At 36.6% G+C, this 13399-nt stretch overlaps 2 pseudogenes; one reads left to right on the top strand and one right to left on the bottom strand.

Annotated features, from left to right (window-relative positions):
- Positions 1-2167: 2167 nt before the first annotated feature.
- Positions 2168-5285, bottom strand: LOC122330490 (annotated as a pseudogene).
- Positions 5286-6276: 991 nt separating this feature from the next.
- LOC122331266 lies at positions 6277-13191 on the top strand (annotated as a pseudogene).
- Positions 13192-13399: the final 208 nt, after the last annotated feature.

Raw genomic sequence — 13399 nt, 5'->3', positions numbered from 1 at the left:
ATGTTGATGATATAATGTTGATGTCTATTTTAGACAAATGTTAAAATCGAAAACAGATATCAGCTACAGCGCAACTTCTTTCACATCGCACAACTCGAGTATTACTGACTGGTGTAAAGCCTTAAGCTTAACAACAATAAACAACAACAACAACAACAAAATGTTTGATGTGACTTGTAAAAAAAAAAATGATTTATGCAAAGTTTGGTTCTGAATTAATTCGAAGCACAATGTTTGGTGCACTGGTGATGGATGAAACAACGTAAGACAGAAATGAGATCTTAAAACAGCTGTTTGTAAGGGTTTTTTTACCTTGAAATGTCGGTTTCAAAATCTTCCAGATGGCTCACTCGATCTGAGGCGAATCTTTCTGTTTCCTTGTCGGGCTCCTCTACAAACGCCTGGGAGCGTGCGGTCGATAAGCGGGTACGAAATGCCGCGAAAAGGGCGGATTGCTTTACGGCAGCAACAAATACACGTGTACAGCTGTTGACTGTGATTACGACGGCGAATATCACTCTTAACTGTTGGGGGCTCCGATGTCGCAAAATATACATAAAGTTACATTTGCTCTAAAGCTAGACTGGATCCACAATACAAGTTTATCCGAAACCAAAGCATTGCTGGGCCATGTCCTTCTTCACTCAGAAGGGAAGTGAACCATGTAATTGAATTCAGCCCAGTCTGTCCATCTAGTGTCCCACTATGCGAAACCCCAGGTTAAAACACACTTTCTAACGTTTCTCAAGTAGTTTTGAAAGGTTGGTTAGCAACGCTTTGAACCCAAGGTTATGAAACCTGGATCCAGAGCACGGCTGTGCCACAATTTCAAGTGTTGTATGTCACATAGGGTAATTGCTGCTGTTTATCTTCAGTCAGTTGCGCACTACAAAGTCTCACAAGTACAATATGGCATCCATGCTCAGTCTGTGAACGCTTTTTCTTTTTGGTTCTCGTATTTAATGTTTATGTGTGCTTATATTCCCATATGTTGCTCTGTTAAACAGAGCGTAGTCTGGGCTTATTCGCATTCTGCTTCAGTCTCAGTATCCCTGACGTATGTAGCTGTGAAAACCAAATAATTTTATTTTCTTTTTACATATATAAGATATCTTATTTATAATTATATTAAAATGGAAAGATCTTAAAATATATTATTCTGGCACATAAAAATATATACAGAGAGGATGCAACACTATGGTGCTGAGGAATATGGCTGTCTGGTAATGAAAAATTTGTGCTTTCTAATTTTTCCCCTCCCAGATAGAAAAGAAAAGTTTTCAAGCCAAGGCCTAAAATGGACCCATCTTCGCCAGGCCTTTCAAAATGGCACATCCTCACAGCATGCGCTACCTAATATGCAATACTTACTAAACAAGCAAAGTTTTCATTGAATAGATCGACAGGCCAAGTGGTTTTCTGTAGAACAGTGTGAAGATGTTTTGCTTGGTATGGCCATTTTGAAAGGTGGTATTCAGTTAATAGGACCATTTGTGTCTGCAAAAATATCTGTGAATCTATCCTGAAAAATCACAAGTTGTGCCTATTTCATTTATCACTGTACATTGTTTTGTTTTTATGAATGATCATAAGTCTTCTGTGGAACCCATAAAGTTAAATCCTATTTGTAACTGGATTGTTCTGCTGTGTAATTATTCAAGTGTGGATGTGTGTGCGTATGCGTACATACACACAAACAAAAGATTTATACATGCACTATTGAATTGTTTTTAAATTATCTTTTTTTAAAAGTTCACAAGGGCTGAAAATACTTTTTGATCAAAATACAGTAAAACCAGAAAAATTTTAAATAACTTTGTATTTACAATGTATTTTATTCATGTTGCAAAACTGAAATTTTCAGCATCATTACTTCAGTGTCACATGATCTTTGATTTTGATTTGATGCTTAAGAAATTATCATTTCATTCATAATTTCAAAAGAACGTGTTAACTTATAATTAAATTTTTTAGTTCCTGAAAGTTAATGTAAATTAGTTTGTCTAGAATTCTAATCTTACTAATTTTTGTTTAATGAAACAGAATTTGATATACATTATTGCACTTAAATATGATATTCTTTGGGTTAAGTCGATCACAGATCAATCACTCTCCTACTGAATGTTTCTTTTACACAACAGTTCTATAGAAATGAGAGAAAACGTAATTTTTAGACAATATGGCTGTCCAATTTATTTATTTTTGTTTCGGCAACAGAAGTAGTTTGGTTGCAGAGAAGCTCACAGAACTAGAAAGAAGTGAACACAGACGCGTATCAGCGCTATTGAAAAGCCTCTTTTCTAATCAAATAAGTGAACCGGCACTAACAGCAGACAGAAAAAAAGATGTTAACAAGCAGGTCTTTGCATGTTAATTCTCAGAAGAGTCAGTCTCCTCTGTAGAACCGTCGCTCTCCATTTCGATCCTCTTGCGTTGATGAAGGGACTTGCGTGGCGAGGCCTTCTTGGACGTTTCCTTCTGTCCCACAGCGCTGCTGCTGCTGTTGTTGGACGTCGGGCTGATGGCGACTTGAGCTATGCTGGAACAATCACAGAAATATAGCGTCAAATGCTACTACATTAGATTAATAACATTAGTTAAACATAAAAAGATTGTTGGTAAGCTCTCCATCTTTTAATAGCAGGCGGTTTATAGTTAACCAGCAAGTGACTGTAATATACTCTTTGAAGCAAGTCCGTCTCTCTCACAGTCTCTCCAGCTCCTGGTCCATCTCTGGATCAATCAGAAGGTCCGATTTATTGGGAAGAGCACCTGATAAATAAATAACAATAAAGCGTTTATATTTATTGAATTATTAAAAAATACAAGTATTCAGAAATACATTTAAGCATCATCTAATGCTCACCGATGTCTTGGTTTACTCCCTCGTGTTTTGCCAAGGCCATCAGGAAGCCACAGAAAGACACTCGCTGACTGCTCTCTAAGATCTCCTTAATGGCAACAGTGGAAGGAAACCTGAGAAAAATGAAATGAGCAGTGTTGAGGATGGCTATAGTGGGTTTTATTATATTTGGTGATAAACAAGTTACTATATAAGCCTGCTATTATAACTCTCTGTAAATATAGATGAAACAATTAAAATATTATTATACATTTTAATATAAATAGAATATTTTTAAATAATAAAACCTAAATTGTCAGAAGCATGTAACATTTCTAAAACATTAACAATTTTTTAATAAAAATATCAACGTAAAAGCTTGTTTAATATATCAATAAATTATATATTATAAATAGTACAATGTATAAATTCTGAATGTATGATGGGTGTTTAAAATGACTTAATTTTTGTCTTACTTGTGCTTGAACCTCTCACAAAGTCCCTCAATACATTCACAAAAGACGGAGGAGTCCACGCCTTCTTGAGTGTCTGGCTCTCGTTGGCTGCGCTGATAACTGCTCCACCGAGGTGGAGGTCGGGACTATGACAGTGTTCGGGTTCTTCCCCGACAGCAGGTCTTGGTAAATCACAGACACACTCTCCGCAAACTCTGCGAAAGTGAATGAGGATGAGATCATTCCGATGAAAGACGGAGCCTCAAGTAACCATAGAAACATTCTCACAGGGTAGTGATGATGTCACTCTGGCCTTTTGTTACAAGCGCAGTTCAACTCTCAAGGTCAGAACGGCTTTTGATGTTAGCAGAATATTTAAATATCACCTTAATTTACTCTTTTAACATCAAGATTTTACTTTTCATTTTATTTGACTGTATGAGTTTATTTTAAGTGGTCACACTGTGTTTTTTTTTCAATATTTAATCTGAATTCACTAAAACCGCTCTCTTTTTTGCAATAAAGTAGGTTTTGTGACTCAAAATTGTCAGAACCTCAATACTATCTAAAAGGGAATAATCATTACAGTTACAGTTTCATATTATGTTTATGTATTGTATTATATTATAAAGTGTATTACCTTCATAATAGAACTGAATCTGGAATGAATAAATAAAATCTGAGAATGACATTAGACAGTCCGTGGCATCATCTATCAGGACAATCCTAGAATAGAAAAAAATAAGCCGTTAAATGTCAGTAATAAAGGAGGGAAAGGTCAAAGAGACACCAAAAAACTACCTGGCTGCATTTTGTACCATCTCAGTAGGAAAGTCAGGACATAACAGCTGTAAAAGTGAACTGTATTCTGACATTGCCAACAGATCTGCAAGAAGAAACAGCTGTATTTGATCACTGTAAACACACCAATGCAAGCAGTTAAAGTAAAGAGTCATGGCTTGACTTTAAAAATGATAAAGGGGACATCTGCCTCTGCTTACCCCCATTTTTGCCAATCTGTCTGAAGCATTTCCAGAATATATGGATGAAAGACTCTCTGTTATGAGGAGTCGCCTTGATGTAACTGAATTCTCTGAAGAGCACATGATTCCCATTCTTCACACTGGTAAAACTGTAAAGTGACATTGTAATATCTGTATTTGAAAATATCACTATGTATTACTAATATACAATATACAACTTAAATATTATTTTAATAAATAAAAATAGCAATGCATATTACATTTATTTTTGTGTGTGAATTTATTCATGAATAACAATAACATTTTATTTACATAACCTACAATTATCCATTAATAAATAAGCAAAAATGATATAACTCTATAGCTATAAGTGCTAAATAATAACAACTTACTATTCTGCAAAATATCGGACCAGACCAAACTGACTGTATTCCTCTTTATGTTCAAGCAGCTGTGTGACTGCATCGTTGAGATAGAAGAGGACATTCGTTTCAGCTGGAAAGAAAAAGCAAAACGCACTGGCATGACAGTAATGTATTAAAAATTGTCAGTGCATCTGTCAATCATTCTGCAAGCAGTTGTCCTGAAACCGACTGCACCTTGTCAATCTACGAACCATCAAAACAACCACCAAAGCAATAATAAACGAAACATACCTAAGTATTCGTCAACAGTGAGATTGAATCGATCCGTATTCATTTTCATGTTGTTTTATGGTTTTAAATTATTAGCTGGGATGCAGATGCGGCGCATGACTCTGCTGGTAAGCCATTCAGGACGGAGTCTAGCAGCTTTAGCGGTCAATGTGTGCCCACTCTGCACTGCGCCAGACACAAAATGCGTAGCTTCTTAGGCCTCAGGGCTAAAATTCTGGTAAAAAGTAATATTTTTCTATTTAACAAGACTATATTCTCATATTTAATTTGTGTTTTGTCAAGAAATATTTATTTTGTATTTAGGTAAGACCCTCGGTATCTTTGCTCAAATTCATCAAGGGATATAAAGCAACCAATAGAAGACGCGGTTGAGCAGCACGTGACACAACACGGAAGTAAGCCTGGGTGGAGTCTCGCCCTCTTTTTTAAAAAATGCTTTGCTGTGTTTCGTCAGTTTTGTTGATGCAACCGCGGCTATGGAAACCAGCGCATGCGCAACACAGCCGTTTTACTGCGCCCATATGGCTGGCCATTTAAATACTAATCCACGAGGATCTGTAATTAAGTATTTCTGTGCTGCCACAGTGCGTGTACATATCATTTCCAAAAGAACGCTAAAGAGGGCATTTAGTTCTTTAAAATATTACAAGATGTATGTTATTATAAATATATTTTATTATGTAAATGTAATAAAATGACATATTCTACAATGCGAATTGATAAACCTTTGACAGATAGTTATGTAATTTATTTTATGTATTATGTATTACACGTGTTATACACATTTATTTTTTATTACACACACGTTATATATATATATATATATATATATATATATATATATATATATATATATATATATATATATATATATATACCTATATATATATATTTGTATTTGTATTTATTTATTTATACATTATTGTGTGTGTGTGTGTGTGTGTGTGTGTGTGTGTGTGTGTGTGTGTGTGTGTACACCTCACATACATAATATTTATGTGTCTTTTGCTAATTGTTTTGCAACACCACCATAAGTGTCATAATATGACATTCTGTAATTGCATGCTTACTTTATTGATGCACAAATATATTCAAACACTACATACTACCCAATAAAAACATGCTTAACCGCATAAAAATGCACTGTACAGCCTATAACAAACGAAGTGGTGGTTTGAATGAAAGCTAGGCGTCTCCTCCTCTATCTCCCCGCCCTCGGAGGCGTTTCAAAGCCTGAGAGTAATGACCAAATATTGGTCCCAGCTGATGAAGATCGCCCTGTCTTCCCTCTCTAAAAGCAGGTAAATAAAATTTGTATATTTGCTTATAATCGTAAGAGATCGGAGATTATTACACGAAAGGCGTTTTAAGCGTTTTCTGCCTCGTTATAGATTGCTGCGTTTTATTCGAGGGCCTCGGTTTTAGTGACGGACTGAATAACATCAAGCCGCTTTTATATCTGTGACAAACAATAGTGTGAGTCGGGTTTTTCGTTTTATCGTCGCACATCAGGTCGGACGAGACGGCAGGGGTTGGTTTTGACGTTTCAAGCGTTGGGTTTGTCGGGAAAAGCTGTGAAAATGGCGATATTTGTTTGAATCTCGTGATGGTTTAAGCTGTTGCAGGACTAACAGACAGTCAGCCAGGGCCGCGTATGTGCTAACAGCTAACCGGTATATTTAAATTTAGCCGTATTTACACTTCGAAGCTAAACAAACCATACTCGGGAATAGTCGTAGAAGGCTGTAAGAACTAGATTTGCTATGTCGTGATTAAAGTAGGTGCGTATTTAAACGTGTTATCCTGCAAAAAGCGACGGCCCGAGCGACAGCAGCTGCGGGTCACTAACGGCTCTGCTGCACCCCGATGGTGTTCTCACATGTGATGAGCTGCGAACCGCTGTAACGTTTATAAAACCCCCCAAACTACTTAATTTATCCTTACTTACGCTGCTAAGTCGTTTTAACGGAGGCTATTGCGTGTAATTGTCATTGTTTGCTTATTATGTTTGTTTTGGGCGGGCTGAATTGGCGGCAGTTTTAGCGTACAAAAATTCTTCTACGCTATCTAGTGCTTTTTTGGTTGTTGTTTTTCTCACTTGGTCCTGGGCTTGTATTTTAAAGATTTATTTTTCTGCCCGGATCGATATGTAATATGAAACTAGCCTCTTCTGGGAGATGCATTAGTGGATGTTGCTCTGCTTTGGCTGCAGATCTGGATGATGTGTGCATTTGCTGTGAAGTGAATCGGGAATTTCTTCTGTCTGACTGGAGGTTGTGGTTGAAATGCATGGGGATGATGATCTTGCATAGATGTTGTTGTGTCAAGCTGGTCAAGTTTCTCATGCCGTCTTAATAACATTTGTTCTTAATGCTTTGGATAGTTGAGATGTTTGTTGCATGCATCAGATGAGCTTAAAGATGTCTAATTAGCATTCAACTCTAGAAGTCTGCGTTTGTGGTCGTAAACTTTTACATAATTAGTGTGATTGCAATACATTTTGTTCTGCTTTGTATGCTGTGCGAGCAACCAAAGTTTCCTCCTCTTTTTAGCTGAATAGACAAGACGGACAGATAACAGCCATGGGGGATGACAGTGAATGGATGAAGTTACCCATCGACCAGAAATGTGAACACAAGGTGAGTGATCCCGGTTTTGACCCGTCCAAAATTCCCTGGTGGTGTAAGACCAGCTTTTGTGGTTGTAGCACTAAACTGTCAGCGGTTCGCTCACCCTAATTGTTGCCTTTGCAGATGAATGCATGCAAAGCACGAATTAAACTAAAACGATGGAAATATAATGCCTATGTTGTTAGCAATCTCATTTACAAGTGAACCACTGCTTTGCCATGTGTTTGTCATGTTAAGTCATTTAGCATCACTTCCAATAAATGTAGTTTTAATAGCGTCAGTTGTCTGCTCCAAACCACTGCAAATCCTTGATATTCAAATCTTTTTTGAGATGTTTATTTGGGCAAATCAGGGTTGAAATTGTCATGTCACACACTCTTCAAAAGTAATGTTAAAAGTAGTATTTTATTCACACAAAGTCACTATTTATTTGGTTGGAAAAATAAAAGTAGAATTATGAAATTAGAAACCTTTTAGAATTATATATATATATATATATATATATATATATATATATATATATATATATATATATATATATATATATATATATATATATATATATATATATATATATATATATATATATATATATATATATATATACATATACACACACACACATATATGTAACCCATTCTTCTATTGGTAATGCTGATCCTAGTTTCATGATCCTTCAGAAATTATTCTGATGCATTTTGGAGGTATAGAAGCATTTAGCATTTTTTTTTTTCTGATTCTTCTGGAATGGGCAGCATCCTTGCTAAACAAACAAGTGTTTTATTTTTTATAATGCAATATGTGATGCTATTTTTAATATTGATATGTTTTATGGAGTTAGTTTTTCTAGCTACTTTAACTTTCCTGAGGTGAATGCAATGTTAAGTGACAGGTTGTTTACATGTGACGTCTTCCTGCAGTTTAAACTGATTGGACGACCGCATGATAGATGCGTTCCAGCCAGTTATGTTGACTCTTTCAACATACCCCCGTTCGTTCATTCAGTTTTATTCTGGCTGGAACTTGTGAAAGGCGGGACAATCAGGGGGAGGTGGTAGTAAAAAAAAAAAAAAGTGCTTCTGTTTGATCGTATGGTTCAATCTCACAGATTTTTACATTGCTTGGTTACATGCGACATTAAAAGTTTTGCTTGAGTTTATTGAAAAATATTGAGTTTAATAGCTGGTGTTTTTATCATGAGTTTTTTGCATGTATACCTTTTTGCATTACCACCCAGGAAGATAAAGCATTTCATATACATGGTGACCTTGAGTTCACGTGTCCTGTAATATGAATAGTGGTGCTTTAAACATATGTCAGGCCTTGAAGAAAGTGGGTCAGTTACATCAACTCACGAGCTCATTTATTTGGTTGTTCGTTGTCATGATTGATCTTCCATTTTCCCTTAGATTTGGAAAGCAAGATTAAATGGATACGAGGAAGCATTGAAGCTCTTCCAGAAGATAGAAGACGAGAAGAGCTCGGAATGGGGCAAATACCTTGGACTTATCAAAAAATTTGTAACAGAATCAAATGCCGTAGCCCAACTCAAAGGACTGGAGGCAGCACTTGCTTTTATCGAGAATGCACACGTGGCTGGCAAGTAAGTAGTCCCATTTTGTCCCAAAATGCCAGAAGCACCATCGAAGTAGTTTACACGACAAAAGTCTTTGAAAATAGTGCTAGTTGCTAAGTTTCAAGTGAGTTTCACGAACCACTGATTTTGTCCTTGGAGGATTAATGGCAGCGTTTGCTTCTCCTCAATCCCTTAGCAGCTCTTTGTTTCTGTGACCTGTTTTATACGCGATAACGTTTTGTGTAAAAAGCTTTTGTTTACATCTGAGTTTTGGAACAAAGCAGAAATGTGATACGTGGTGAAAGTCTATTTCTGGATTGAGTGAGAGTCATGAGAGCAAAGTAGGTGTCTTGTTTATAGGAACACTGTAGCTTTAACCCATTCAGAAAACATGGAGATGTGCCTCATTTTGTTTTTGTGTGAGAACACTGCAATTCTATGAAATTTAGACATGCATCACAGAAAAAGGCCTACATTTCTGCTGCTCTGGGCACTGCTTTCCATTATTGAGCTAGTGTCTTTGTGGCTATCTGTCTAAATATAGCGGATAGAATCCGGTCAGTCATTGTTAATGGTACAATAAACTCTCTTGTAGAGTATCGATTGTTTTAATTGGGCTATTATAAAGAAATTGTGAAAACAAGTAACGTTGTATTGTTTGTTTTAATGGGGTTGTGCTTAGTTTTCTTTAGAGATACAATATCTGATAAAACCTGAAAACAGGAATTTTATTTTTCTTTATTTGTTGAAGTGAGGTTTTTTGTTTTAAGCTCTGTAACGCCAAAATTGTCTTCAAGTTGTTCAAGTGAACATACTTGTAAAAGAATATTGTAGAGAATGTCGATTTGTGAGACTTGCTAGTATCTATAGTGTCTTAATAGGATCTAATGGAGAGTCTTATCTTGCAGGACAACAGGGAAGTGGTTTCTGGAGTGGTTGGCAAGTTTTCAACCAGCCCAAAGCACGGGCCAAGGAGCTGGGAACTGAGATATGCCTCATGTACATAGAGATCGAGAAGGCAGAGGTGGTCCAGGATGAGCTGATCAAAGGATTGGATAACAAGAACCCCAAGATTGTTGTCGCTTGCATCGAGACGCTAAGGAAAGCACTTTGGTGAGTAGGCAGTTTTTAAACCTGTTAACCATTAAGGAAATGTGGCAGTCAAATTGTCAGTTACTTGTTGGCACTTGTTCAGCAAATACTTTTAAATGTCTTTTCAGTGAATTTGGATCCAAGATCATAACACTCAAGCCTGTTGTGAAAGTGTTGCCAAAATTGTTTGAGTCACGAGAAAAGGCAGTTCGAGATGAGGCCAAATTGCTGGCAGTGGAGATCTATAGGTGGATTAAGTGATGCGCTTCGAACTCCCTCCAGAATATCAACTCTGTACAGGTGATTTAATATAAACGTTTACAAGTTTTAAATATAAAAATGGTGCATCGAGATATTAGTACAGATTGGATCTTCTCACATTTTGATACTTTACTTTCAGTTGAAAAGAGTTGGAGGAAGAATGGGTGAAACTCCCAGCTGCAGCTCCTAAGCAGACCGGTTCTTGCGCTCTCAGCAGGACCTTAAGGCCAGAGATTTGAACAACAGCAGGCTGCAGGAGGAGATGAGGCAGATGGTGAGAATACAGCTTTTGCACCAGTGCAGTTTTCTTTTTTAAATTGATTTATCGTACGTCATCTGAAAGTTTAATAAATAAGCTTTCCATTAATGTATTGTTAAGATTGGACAATATTTGGCTGACATACAGATATTTAAAAAGTTTGCAAAAAATGTAAATGGAGGAAATCACCTGTAAATCTTTCCAAATAAAGTCTTTGCAATACATTAACTTACTCAAATTAAGTTACTATAGATTTATTGTACAAAATTTACAAAATGGTACATTAAATTTGATATCCAAACATTTTAGCATAAGGAAAAATAATAATTTTTGACCCATAAGAATATTCTTTAGGAGTCACGTTTAGGGGATAACGTTTTGTTTAACTTAAATTTTAATTTCTTTCTTTAGGAAACGATGATGATGAGGTTGAAGCTCCTTCAGTGGATCCTTATGAGCTTTTGCACCACAGGAAGCTATACGAGGAGATCCTTTCTAAACTTCCTAAAGACTTCTATGAAAAAATTGTAAGTCAGAGCAACATAACGCTATCTGTTTAAATAAATGTTGGTTTTTATCAATTTCATTTGTATCATTTTTACTCCATTACAGGAAGCAAAATGGCAGGAGAGAAGAAGGAGCGTTGGAGGCAGTGGAGGCTTTGACTAAGAATCCAAAACTAGACAGCGGAGACTATGGGGACCTGGTTCGAGCGCTAAAAGAGTAACCAAATCAACTGGGATTCTGGGTGATGGGATGTGCTGTGTGAGCAAGGCCATTAGGACCAAAAAAACCATTTGTTTTTGCAGAGTTATTGGGAAAGATGCCAATGTGATGCTAGTGACAATGGCAGCTGCAATGTTTAGCTGGACTGGCAGCAGGATTGAGGAAGAAGTTTGGGACGCCAGGAGCAGGTCATGTAGGTGCTTACCATGATGTAAAATGAGCTCCACAGGAAAAAAAAGATGAGCAAATCATGATTGTTATTTCACAGTAAATGGATGGCTATTTTAAAATTGTTTTCTTTTTTTGAAGGTGGTTACCAACCATTTTTGGAGAAGTTCAAGGAGAAAAAAAACCTCAGGTGGTTCAGGCCTTGCGGGAGCCATTGATGCAGTCTTCCCTTACTGTAAGTTTTAAATATGTTTGGTGACATGATTTTAAATTTGATCAATTATTAACAATTTCTAAAATGGTCCTGTACTGTAGACAACCTTACTGAACATCAGTGAGGATGTTCTGGGAGTGATGGACAACAAGAACCGTCCATCAGACAACAGGCTTCACACTGTTTCCTTGGAAGCACAATGCCACACCCCAAACACTTTGCCAAAGAGACGTTTCTGAAGCCTTTCTGTGCAGCGTTCTCAAGGTACAGTTCCTCCACAGTCAACAAACCTTCTGCTGGTGTCTTTAGGTTTGGGGTGGTTGTCCTTATAAGTTTGCCTGCCTTCTCTCTGTGCAGCAAATGAATGATTCTGCTCCAGAGTTAGAATGCTGCTTTTGAAGCACAGGGATCTGCATGAAGGTAGTAGAGGAGAAAGCAGTTAATCCAGACACTTACAGTGTTGACAAACTCAAATTGGACAAGGTAAATGTTGGCTTTGCATTATGACATACTTATGTTACAACTTTTTAGGGCACATTAATATAACAAAATAGCTGATAACCAATAATTTTGTTTATTGGAGCTTCAAAAACACAGTGAATTCTTCATTTACAATAGGAACTTACCAAATGTTTTGTTTTTCAAGGTTAAATGACTTGCTTAAAGAGGCAAATGGAAACATACATATGCAATGTTATTTAATACATTTATTAGATTTGCTTCAACTGAGATAAATAAAATGTTTACGTATTGTGAATTATTCACTTTGTATTATATATTGAATTTGAATTAATATTAATCTATTTTAAATGATCTTATGTTTTAATTTGTTCTTAAATTATTGATCTTTCATGCTGATACTTCAATGAGTATTTTTTTTTTTATCAGCAGAGACCTTTACGTTGCATAAACCACCATCCCAGCTGAAGAGTGAATGGCCCACACCTTCATTGTACTAACTGCAAGTGTATTAGGCAGTCATCGACAGATTTTAGGTGAAACTAATAAAGTTCATTAACCTTTTTTTTTTTTTATTTTTATGCATAAATAGATAAAAGAGAATGTGCTGATAAAGTGGAGCTTGTTGGAAGAAAGGAGGAGGTGGTGGTGGAGGAGGAGAGAAGAAGAGGAAACCTGCCATGGCTTTCCACCTGTTAAGCCTGCCAAATCATCCGGGCCTCCTAAGAAGCGGTTCCTGCCAAAATATCATCAATTCATATTTTATTAAATCAGTTATTTTTAAGCAAGGCAAATTAATTTATCTTCTTCTTTGTAAGACAGGCTGCAGGACCTACAGAAGAGAGCAAACCTGCCTCTGCCCCAATCTGAAGTCAAGAAACTGAACTGCAAAGGAGATTATTGGACCAGGCTATCTGTATGTCTTTAATTTTTACATTGACATTTTATTTTATGAACTTGACCAACTGTGGCTGTAATGTAATTATTATAATTGTTTTTTGTTGTTAAATGGCCTGAAGTTTGTGAGGCTACGCTGTGCTCCCAGCGCCTCCTGTGCAGCTGCTGGACAGCTGATAGC

The sequence above is a fragment of the Puntigrus tetrazona genome, chromosome 25, assembly GCF_018831695.1.
Source record: "Puntigrus tetrazona isolate hp1 chromosome 25, ASM1883169v1, whole genome shotgun sequence".
Taxonomy (NCBI): Eukaryota; Metazoa; Chordata; class Actinopteri; order Cypriniformes; family Cyprinidae; genus Puntigrus; species Puntigrus tetrazona.
This window is presented reverse-complemented; position numbering and strand designations above follow the sequence as displayed.